At 40.9% G+C, this 12,168-nt stretch overlaps 1 pseudogene; it reads left to right on the top strand.

Moving 5' to 3' along the window:
- Nucleotides 1-11,717: 11,717 nt before the first annotated feature.
- On the top strand, nucleotides 11,718-11,835 carry LOC126290926 (5S ribosomal RNA; annotated as a pseudogene).
- Nucleotides 11,836-12,168: the final 333 nt, after the last annotated feature.

Below are 12,168 nucleotides of genomic sequence, written 5' to 3'. Positions count from 1 at the left end.
ACCAGTAGGTCTATGTCTGGATGGCCCAGTGGTCAGAGCGTCCGCCTAGTATGCAGGAGACCTGAGATCAAATGCCAATCAAAAACAAGTTTTCAGCTTGCCTCTTTGATTTTAATCAATGGCTGCTCACAGCCAAGGTCTGTAATTCCTCTTGATAAATTCGTGGTTAATACTATCAAATTGTAAATAATTAGCTATAAAGGGGTATCTACTGGGTGAAATCATACTTAGAAAACTGAGAACACATAGCAGAAACCAATCACCAAAAAAGAAAGGGTATGAAGGTAAATTCCAGTCTTGAAATTCATAAATAACTTTAAACCTTCCAACTTTTCACAGAATACTATAAAGGTTGTGAATGATACCAATGTATTTGTCAAAGAAAAACTATAACTGAGGAACAAAACGGAATATAATCTGCAGAGAATAGCTTTGTAGAGATCAAGATTGCTATCCACTGCATGTACGTTGTGTGAGAGTTTTTATTGTGACTGTCAAAGTGTTCATGTGCCATCCGCCAGAGGTGCTATTTTTAACGTCAACTATTTAGTCTTTGAGATTAGAATGTTAAGTGGCCTCTAGACAGACAAAATATTGAAAATATCTTCCAGAAGCACAATACTATTGACTGTGTAGGAGTGGTATTTAGATGTTGTGCAATAATATTGAGAACATCAAAAATTTTGGAAATATGTTGTGCTGAATGGAAATATTATGCCATCTGTGGGCAGTATTGATAATATCCTTACAATGTTTCACATCCTACACATACAATGGGAGTTAACTTTGTTGTTGTTGTGTGGAAAATGAGTTTGAAACAAAGTGAAAGAGCATTTTATTAGAGAGCACCGAAGTTTATAAATCATTGCTGATGTTGTGGGATGTTACTGCAGACATGTACAAAAACAGAAGAGTTAAGAATGAAGAATCATACGATTTGTTTCTCAGAAAAACGAACAGTAATAAAGGAAAATGATGTTAAAAATATTAATTAATGCAAAACAATGGAAAATCCATGTTGGAATATCAACAATTCTTTCCATAATTGTTAATTAACATCAAGTTATAAATAAAGTATATATATATATATATATATATATATATATATATATATATATATATGTGCATACATTACCTACCCAATCATAATCCTTTAGTGAATGTATATTTGCAACATACATCTCCATAACTTTGTCTCAAATACTGTAAGGTGAAACTGCACAAGCAGATTCCAAGTCTTCAGTGGAACTACATCTCTCATTCTATTATTTATTTAGTTTTTGATTATGGGAATATGGTTGTCCACAGAAACTGATCCAGAGGGGATGGGGGGGGGGGGGGGGGGGGAGAGTGCCTATGTATATGGAGCACCAGTTCCAGTGATGCGTCAAATGCTGGACAATCAACACACAAGAAGTTTTGACAACTTTTATTTTATTTTATTTTTTATTTTTTTCCCCCAACCTCAGTTCTCACAACAGGTCTTCATGAGTCATCTTCAAAGCTCCTTGAACCGATCTTTCATCCAGCACTACTTCTGCTTCTCACAAAATATAGCAATTATTCTAGCAGTAGTGTGTGTGTGTGTGTGTGTGTGTCATCCAACATTCCAAACCACAGTATTAAATCACCATATTACTGACAATATTATTGAGTAGCCTTGGGAGAATGTCATCAGCACTGCACAATATTACAGATTACAGTGAAATATTATATATCATCTAGGAACTGCCTTAATAGAGTTCATAGTTAAGCAATATTCTCCAAAAAAATGGTTCAAATGGCTCTGAGTACTATGGGACTCATTATCTGAGGTCATCAGTCCCCTAGAACTTAGAACTACTTAAACCTAACTAACCTAAGGACATCACACACATCCATGCCCAAGGCAGGATTCGAACCTGCGACCGTAGCAGTCTCGCAGTTCCAGACTGAAGCGCCTAGAACCGCTCGGCCACACCGGCTGGCCTATTCTTCTAAAGACACGTTTCTACCCACATGTAAAGTTCCTCTTAAGCTGCTTTTCCCAAGATATTTTCCTTCTGTGTTGTGTTAAATAGAGTATTTTTCCGTGGTGTGTGAGAATTATATTTTGTGTACCAGCCTAGCTGAATAGTAGGACATGCAAACTGAAGTTGTTTTGATGGCCGATACCAAGTTTTTCCCAAAGTTCTCCACAAACATTCATTTTCTAACCACAAAAATAGTCGAAATATATTTGCACACTGTACAAAATACACATCTATTAATCCCTTTAATAAATCTAATCAATACACCAATAGCCACTTTTGATTCCATCTTGTTTCTTGTAGTATGAATTCGGGACATTTTAAAGTGAGATATCTACCAAAAATTAAATGTAATCTTCTACTGCATCAAAATTCTTGAAGGATGTGGAATAAAATGAATATCTAAACATGTGTAGACCTACTATGTTTAGGCAAAATCTTTATTGATATGTGATGTAGTTTCTAGGGCAGTTTACCAAGTAGTAAAAATTGTTTCACAGCTAAAAAGGGAATTATAGAAGCCATGGGAAGCAAACAAATTCAAGCTAACCTTTCAATTTTATTAAAGAATATTATTCAAATTTTTATCCTTTATCCACACTTGTACTCACATGCCATTGTCCAATGTGTAAATTTGTAACACTTGGGGAAGATTGTTTTCAACTGCAACCTCTATGAAGGTCAGCTGCTTGCCATTTCTCAGCCTGTCAGTTGATACGCAGAACTTTCTTTCATGATGGGATACCTGGTGGGAACCAAATTTTAATATGTCAGCAAACTATGAAATGTGTGATAATCTTTTAATGCTGTTGGCAGGTGTACAAATGCCATATCAGTGTAACAGTTTTTTGTTGTAAGGTGAGGGTCTCACACACTGTTTGAATGAGTGATGGTTCGAGGTACAGAAAAGAGGCATCTATGAAACTTTGAGAAAAGGTGGATGTGGTTTTGGATTGTGGATGATACTGGTGCCATCTGGAGAGACATGTAATGTAAGTCTAGAATAAATCAGTAAGTGGTGACAGAGTCAGAAGTAGACTAAAATTCATGAAATGTGTTTGCAGTCGTGAATACAAACAACTGTCAACTGTATAAGGAAACAGATTCCCATATGGAGAACATAGTGGTAGACATCGCTGGGGTTGTGAAGCAGCTGAATGGGTTGAAAATAAATAAATCGCCAGGTCCTGATGGGATTCCAATTTGGTTTTACAGAGAGTACTCTACTGCATTGGCTCCTTACTTAGCTTGCATTTATCGTGAATCTCTTTCCCAACGTAAAGTCCCGAGCGACTGGAAAAAAGTGCAGGTGACGCCTGTATATAAGAAGGGTAGAAGAACGGATCCTCAAAATTACAGGCCAATATCCTTAACATTGGTTTGTTGCAGGATTCTCAAACATATTCTCAGTTCGAATATAATGAATTTCCTTGAGACAGAGAAGTTGCTGTCCATTCATCAGCACGGCTTTAGAAAGCATTGCTCCTGCAAAATGTAACTCGCCCCTTTTTTAACACGATATCTTGCAAACCATGGATGAAGGGTATCAGACGGACGCCATATTCCTTGACTTCCGGAAAGCGTTTGACTTGGTGCCCCACTGCAGACTACTAACTAAGGTACGAGCATATGGAATTGATTCCCAAATATGTGAGTCACTCGAAGACTTCTTAAGTAACAGAACCCAGTATGTTGTCCTCAATGGTAAGTGTTCATCGGAGGTGAGGGTATCGTGTGGAGTGCCCCAGGGAAGTGTGGTAGATCCGCTGTTGTTTTCTATCTACATAAATGATCTTTTGGATAGGGTGGATAGCAATGTGCGGCTGTTTGCTGATGATGCTGTGGTGTACGGGAAGGTGTCGTCGTTGAGTGACTATAGGAGGATACAAGGTGACTTGGATAGGATTTGTGATTGATGTAAAAAATGGCAGCTAACTCTAAATCTAGATAAATGTAAATTAATGCAGATGAATGGGATAAAGAATCCCCTAATGTTTGAATACTCCATTAGTAGTGTAGCATTGACACAGTCACATTAAATAAATATTTGAGCGTAACACTGCAGAGCGATATGAAGTGGGACAAGCATGTAATGGCAGTTGTGGGGAAGGCGGATAGTCGTCTTCGGTTCATTGGTAGAATTTTGGGAAGATGTGGTTCATCTGTAAAGGAGACCGCTTATAAAACACTAATAGACCTATTCCTGAGTACTGCTTAAGTGTTTGGGATCCCTATCAGCTCAGATTGAGGGAGGACATAGAAGCAATTCAGAGGCAGGCTGCTAGATTTGTTACTGGTAGGTTTGATCATCACACGAGTGTTACAGAAATGCTTCAGGAACTCGGGTGAGAGTCTCTGGAGGAAAGGAGGCATTCTTTTCGTGAATCGCTACTGAGGAAATTTAGAACCAGCATTTGAGGCTGACTGCATTACAATTTTACTGCCACCAACTTATATTTCACAGAAATACCACAAAGATAAGATAAGAGAGATTAGGACACGTACAGAGGCATATAGGCAGTCAATCTTCCCTCATTCTGTTTGGGAGTGGAGCAGGGAGAGAAGATGCTAGTTGTGGTACGAGGTACCCTCTGCCATGCACCATATGGTGGATTGTGGAGTATGTATGTAGATGTAGATGTAGATATAGAATTTGTACCAGAACTGAACTTGAACCCAGATTTCCTGCATTATATAAGCAGTCACCTTACTGCTTTAGCTGTCCATGCACGACCCATGACAAGAGCCAGACTTCCATATGTTGTCGATCCTGTGTTACGAACTGTACTTGTACACTTATTATGTAATTTCCATAGAGGGAGTGATATTTTAACTGAAAGTCACTGTCCAATATCAGCAGATAAATATGATACTGCTGTGCCTGTGTTGTTAAGAAGAATGATTAAGGCAAGTCTAAAGGAACGTTGCATCATTCTTCTTAACAGTATAGGCACTGCAATATTGTAGAAGAAAACTGGAGGTGAATGATTTGACATCTGTCCCTTACTAAGCTTTAGTGATTATGGTGGTAGCAGTAGTAGTAGTAGTAGTAGTAGTAGAGGCAGTGGTAGTAGCAGCAGCAGTAGCAGTAATGGTAGTTAGTGTAGTTAGTTGAAGTATGAAAGGTGGTGCAAACTACTCACAAAGTATTGTAACTAGTTTTCTCCTGCTTGACGCTACCCATCACTTGCATGCATGAGCAAACATTGAAGCAGATTGTGGCTCATTGTAATTCTCGGATATGATCCTAGCAATCAGACAACTGATGCTAACAATATGACAGGAATTCAACTTAGCCACATTGCAATCCCTCATTTAGGTCAAATGACAGTTGGTAATCAGAGTAGAGGCTAAGAGTGTTGGTAGTCAATCTATGACATTAATATAAAATGGTAGAGTTTCGGAAATGTGACAGCTCGCTCTGCTACTTAGATCATTGCATCTGTATGTTGAAAAGCAAGCCACCAAGAGTGTAGAGTGTGCATATATGCAGATTGAGGACAGAAACTTTGCAAGTTTATGCCTATATTTCTGTGTTCAGTGAAGCCATGACAAAATTTATCTCTTGATAATTGTATGTTATGAGCAATAGAAAATTCACATTCTTCTAAAAATGGTAATCCTGTTACAGATATAAACAGTGTTGATTTTTTTGGTTCAAAGACTAAACTATCTGAACTTGACAATCCTTGCAATCTTTGAAGACTACTCTCACAGACTTGAAATATATATCTTTGTAGAACAATATTAAGACAGGTAATATATCATGTTTTACCAGTACTGCGACGAAAAATGCTCTTGCATGTGTGCCAAAGGGTTGTTGTGTCTTTTGTGCATAATATTTTGATTGTGTAGCTCACTGTTACTGCCCATGCTTCCTGACATATTGATGTGACATGGCAACACCACAGTACCCTTGACACATCACTACATTAAAAAGCACCTCATCAAGACAGTAGTGATGGCAACCAAGACTCCCTAACTCTTCAGTCTGTTAGGGAACACCAGTTGGTGGCATCCCAGACTTCTTATCACTTCACTACGTCAGGGAAGATCTAATGATGATAGTGTAGTCTCCATAACACTCCAGAACACCAGGAAACACCTGATGGCAACAGTGCTGTCACCCCTTATGATTTAATACGTCAGGGATCATTTGAGCACATCAGGAAGCACTAAGTGATGAGAATGCTACCCCTTGGTGCTTCTGTACGTCAGGGAGCAACTAATGGTGACAGTCCAGACCTCATTTCACTTAAGTATCTCAGAGAGCACCTGATAATGGCAGCACAGTCCCAGTGATGTTCAGTGCATCAGGAATCACCAGATCATAACAGCACAGCTTCACCACGTCAGGGGATATCTGATGATAATAGTGTAGCCCCCCTAATGCTTCAGTACACCAGGGAGCACTTAGTGATGGTAGCGCAGCATCCTGACAATTCTGTATGTCAGAGAGCAACTGATGATACCGAGAGCAACTGATGATGGCAGTCCAGACCCCATGCCACTTCACTACTTCAGAGGGCATCTGGTATTGACAGTGCAGTCTCCACAACGTTCAGTATGTCAGAAATCACCTGATGGTAACAGCACAGTACTCATGACTCCTGACACTCCATTACATCAAGGAACATCTGATGATGACATTGTTGTAGTCCCCCTGATATTCCAATACATCAGATATTACCTGAGGGTGACAGTGCTGCCACACCAGTGCTTCAGTACGACAGGAAATACTTAGTGATGGCAGTGCAGTGCCCCGACACTTCAGTATATCAGAGGGAACCTTTTGATTACAGTGCAGTCAATGTAACACTCCAGTAACTAAGGAAGTACCTGATTATGAGAGTGCAGTCTTGATGATGCCTCACTGTCAGAGACACTCGAGGACAGTGCAGTCCCCCTTACAATTTAGTGTGCCAGGGAGCCCCTGAGGATGACATCATTTTCCCCTGATGCTCCAGTATATCAGGTAGAACTGGGTGATGACAGCACAATCTCTCTGGTGTTTCAGTACCTCATGTTCAGTGCACCAGGTAGCATATGATAATGACAGTGTCCCCCTAAATCGATGCTAGTGCCAGTGATATGAACATTTTTCAGTGCACATAGTTTCCATTAACAGAAAGAAACTTTGAAAATGAAAGTATCAGTAAAACTAGGCAGCTGACACGAATGTTGTACATGTTGTTGGGACTACATAGTCATCCCTATTACAAAATGGTGGCACTACCATCAGTGTGTGGAATAGGAGGAAGGAAAATTAGGTTTTGACATCCAGTAGATGATGTGGTCATTAGAGACTGAGGAACTTGGACAGGGAAAGCGTGAGGAAGGAAATTGGCTGCATCTTTTACAAAGAAAACATCCTGACGTACATCTTATTTAGTGAAACAATAGGAAACTTAATTCAGGATGGCTGAACGTTGTTTGAACCATAGTCCTCCTGAGTGTAAGTGTTCACTTTTTGTTCAGCTGCATGTTTTGGAATAGGACAGAATTTTTTGGTATGGCCATGGCTGATGCAAGAGGCCAGGGATGGGCAACCACTCAGCCACATTCACTGTGTACGTATAGTGTTTCTGTCTGCCTCCACCTGCAAGGGTGGGCACTGCAGCTGAGATCTGTATTCCTCAATGGAGACCACAAAGGGATCCCACACATACCAGTGCATCCTATCCTGAGCTGTGTCCAGATGGTGCAAACGCAACCCATGCTGCCGCATGCACCTCGCATCAGTGCCTTTACTGTGTTGCTGTCATCATTGTTTGTCTACATGTGATACTGCAAGCTGCCAGAGACTGCAGGCTGCTTGCTTGCCTCACCACCTCTGCACCTGCCACCCACAGCACACACCCTGGGGAGCATTGCCACCACTGAGATTATTAAGGTGGTTGTAATTTGATCACTAATGAAACTGAATGTTTAATCAATGCTGTCTCCATGGTATATCAGAATTCAACTAGAAAATCACCTGCCACTCTACTGCTACCCTGCTCAGAGTGCCGAACTACCAACTTCCTGTCACAAACAACTGAATTCCACCATGTACTGTAGTGGTCATGTACTCCTGGCTGTTACAATTGGTGTCTGGCACAGAATCAACGTCTTCAGCTGGATCCATAACCATGTCTTCAGTTGCAATGTCTAGCAACAAAACAAACAAAACATAGTGTGGTGAGTACATCTTTTTTGTGTGTATTTTTTGCTGCAAGTATCACATTGCAAACTGCATCCATTTGTGAAGTGTGGCAAGTAAACTTAGACAGTGTTCTGAGGAGAAGTAGATATGAATGTTAGGTTTCACCTTCCTAGTATAGACAATATGTCTTTTCATGAGCAGGAGTCTTTGGCTCGTGGCCTAGAACTGTATGAAGTTTTAACAGTGAAAAGCACTTCAGGAGCTGAAGCTGAGTTTTGTCAAGAAATGTTGTCATTGTGTTACATTTAAGTGCACTTCTTGTCATTTGATTGTATTACAGTTTTGTTGTATTTATTGAATAGAGTCTCAACACTCTCAGAGCCTGACACACACATTGTTTCAGAGTGAGAGGCGATCAGATCCATATGAGAATGCACCGTATCATAGAGGCAGTATATCTGGTTGTGAACAAGGGGAAAGGCTCTTTGTTCTCAGTATGTAAAGTACTAATTACTTGCAGCTACTCAGGCGGAAGAGTTAAGATACAGTAAGAAGTGTTATGATATTATTGTTCTGAAGTGGCCTTGTCATTTGTGTGATTCATAGAGGGTTAATTGTGTCATATGATACCACAAGGAGCTACACTGGTGGAAACATCGCACAGTTTAGCCGCTCAGAACAACATAGTTTTGCACAGTATAGTTACTCCAGACATGCGAAGAAGAGGCAGAAAGAAATTGATGAGTTTGTTAAAAACAAACACTGGCAGGTTTTTCTTGATAAGGAATATAAGACTTCTGGAGAGGCCTGAAGAAGGGAAAAGTGTAGCACTAATGCGGAAGTGGAAAATAAGGAAAAGGACAAATCGAATGTGTACTGTATTCAAGTCAATGAGTGTGTAAGTAGCAACATGAGTGATATTGATGTGTTACAGTAGGACATACAGCACTGGGTGGTGGTGGGTATTGTTTTAAGGCCATGGAGCCTGGACCGGATATACTGAGGAGATGTGCCAATGATTTTTGTGTCATGCGGAGAGATACTGCAGATGGTAATTTTTTTGCATATATTGTGCAGAGTGCACAGAAAGCTATGATAAGGTGGTACTACATCCTCAGAAGCAAGGAGAGGGTATGAAAAGAGAGAGTAAAATGTTTGTGTGAGACAACTGGTCAGGTCGACAAGGCTACATCCTTCCAGGAGGGTGTGCCTGACAACAGAGAGGTTCACAGGAGTTACACTTGCAGTGTAATGTGTGTTCTAGATAATATGGGTGTCATTCAAAAACTACTTCTGGATGACATATGGTGGATTCTGGGAGAACTCTGCTCCAGCTAGGGGAAACTGTCGCCAATGATAAACAGCTACAAGGCTTGCCTGACATGGAGGACAAACTAGTCAAACTGTAGACAAAATTGCTAAGGCTCAGTTTGTAAATGGTAGTATTGCAGGCTGCAAGGAAACATAAACTTGGCAGAAGGATTCAGTCTGTGATTATCATTACAATGAGGGAAATAAGTGGAACTTGCTGTCAACATATTGTGAGTAGCAGTATCGTATGCAAGCATAGTTTTGGCGGTGTGTTTTCTGAGAAAACATAAGATGAACTATTGTCGCATAGACAAAGTTCTAAGAGCTATACCAAAGCAGTGAGTAAAGCAGCCACCAGAAAAATAGGAAAAAATGATGAACATAAGAAATCAATAGAATAGGACAAGTCATTGTGAAAAACGATTTGTTAAGAGGAAAAAAGTTTCCAGTATTCTTTTCAATTTGCTGTTTGCTAGATCAACTCAGTAATGTTTATGGATGAAATATGGGGAAAGTTCATCAGACTTCTAAGTACATGAAAGGGATACATTTCCACAGTGGAGCTGCTTCAACATTTGCAGCAGTACTGAGATAACTAGCAACTCAACAATCACCACCATGAGTGCCACAATATTTGGCATCTTGGTGACTTTAACTCTGCTTTGTGCAGCCTTCATGTGTGTCAGATGGAGAACTGCCCATTCATGTGCACCTCCAGGAGATCAACTGCTTACAGACTGGATCACCCATAGCCCCAGCATTACTTCAATGAAATATGGCCCAGAAGCTGCTGATATGCATGAGGAATTTATCGAGTGAGTCCATGTATTGTTAAAAGATTGTTAGGAAGTTTGTCAAGAGGACATAAACTGGTATTGTTACTTTGCTAGTTTGTAAGTTGTAATTTGATTGAGTAATGGTCTTGTATAAAAAGGAGGAAAGGCAGTCGGTTAATCAAGGAAGTACCACTGAGGTTAAGCTCGCAGCCAATGAACCTCTTGATTTAAACTTATCGTTGTTAGGGAAAAGCTGAATAAACAATACACCAATGCGCCAAAATATTATGATGACCAGTTTAATAGCGTGTTGCTCCACTTTTCAGACACAGTAAAACAGAGATTCTGCTTGGTGTGAATTCTTCAAGTCCTTGACAGTATTCCAGTAGTATATAGAACCAGATGTCTATGCACAGGTCAAATAGTTCCCATAAATTATGGGACAGTTGTTTACAGGCACACTGCGGTCACCTGAAATGTGTTTCAGTGGGTACAGATCAGGCACATTTACTGGTCAGGACATCAATATGAGTTCACTATAATGCCCCTCAAATCACTGTAGCACAATTCTGACCTTGCAACACGCAAGGAAGATGTCATCACTATATGAAGCCATGCAGGTAATCTGCCAAAATGTTTGTGTAGTTCACTGCGGTCATGATGCCGTCGGTTACCACCACAGATCCCGTGCAACTCAATGTACCCCATAGTGTAATATTGCCCTAACTGGCCTGCATCTGTGGTGTGGTGCATGTTTCAAGCAGCCATTTGTCTGGATGATAGTGTAGAAGAATCAAACAGTCAACCTGGAGTAACAAGAAATGCGATTAATTCGACAGATGACAAATTTATTGATCCACAGTGAAACCTCTGTGATGCTGTGCCCACTGCAATCATAACTGACGATGTTGTTGGGTCAACATGGGAACACGTTAAGATTGTGTGATGTAGAGTTCCATGTTCAACTATGGCCTTTGAACAATGTGCTTGAAACACTTGTGTCTGCACCAGCATTGTACTCTGTCTTCAGATCTGCCACATAATCACTGTCTGTTCTACATTACACGTTTTTTGATGAGACGTGGTCGTCCAACACTATATGGCCTACTCATTATATAAGCACCCTTCAACCACTTTCCATAGGTGGTTACGACTGTAATACGCTAACAGGCGACCGACTTCGCCGTTTCAGATATTCTCACTTTCCGCCGCAACAATGTGCCCTATGTCAAAACCGCTTATATCAGTAGATTTCTGAATTTGCGGTCCGTATCTTCGCTATAATGACCGCACATTCATTTCTTTTCCGCTTATATTCTTTCCTTACTGCGTAATGTGCCCACAATACCATCAGGAGGCATTCAACCTCGAGGTAGGCAGTGGTCATAATGTTTTGGCTCATCACTGTATGTAATTATCAATTTGTAGGATGTATGTGGAACCTCTGTATAATTACAATGTGGTTAGATCCAGAGAGCCAACTGTCTTGCCGCTGTGGTAACACGAGTTCCCGTCAGATCACCGAAGTTAAGCACTGTCGGGCTGGGCTAGGACTTGGATGGGAGACCATCCAGTCTGCCGAGCACTGTTGGCAAGCGGGGTGCACTCAGCCCTTGTGAGGCACACTGAGGAGCTACTTGATTGAGAAGTAGCGGCTGCGGTCTCACAAACTGACATACGGCTGGGAGTGCGGTATGCTGACCACATGCCCCTCCATATCCGCAGTGGGCTGAGGATGGCACGGCGGCCAATTGGTACCTCTGGGCCTTCATGGCCTGCGCGGGAGGAGGTTTTTTTTATCCAGAGACCGTATCTACCGAAGAGGGGAAATGTGCAGGGCCAGCACTATCTTTTGGTGTGGCTGAATAAAGTAATGACACTGCTGTAGCTAAGCCAAAATGATGAGGATGGGCAGCCACTCAGCCAC

This window comes from Schistocerca gregaria, chromosome 1 (genome assembly GCF_023897955.1).
Source record: "Schistocerca gregaria isolate iqSchGreg1 chromosome 1, iqSchGreg1.2, whole genome shotgun sequence".
Taxonomy (NCBI): domain Eukaryota; kingdom Metazoa; phylum Arthropoda; class Insecta; order Orthoptera; family Acrididae; genus Schistocerca; species Schistocerca gregaria.
The sequence above is the reverse complement of the archived record's forward strand: the minus strand, read 5'-3'. Positions and strand labels throughout refer to the sequence as shown.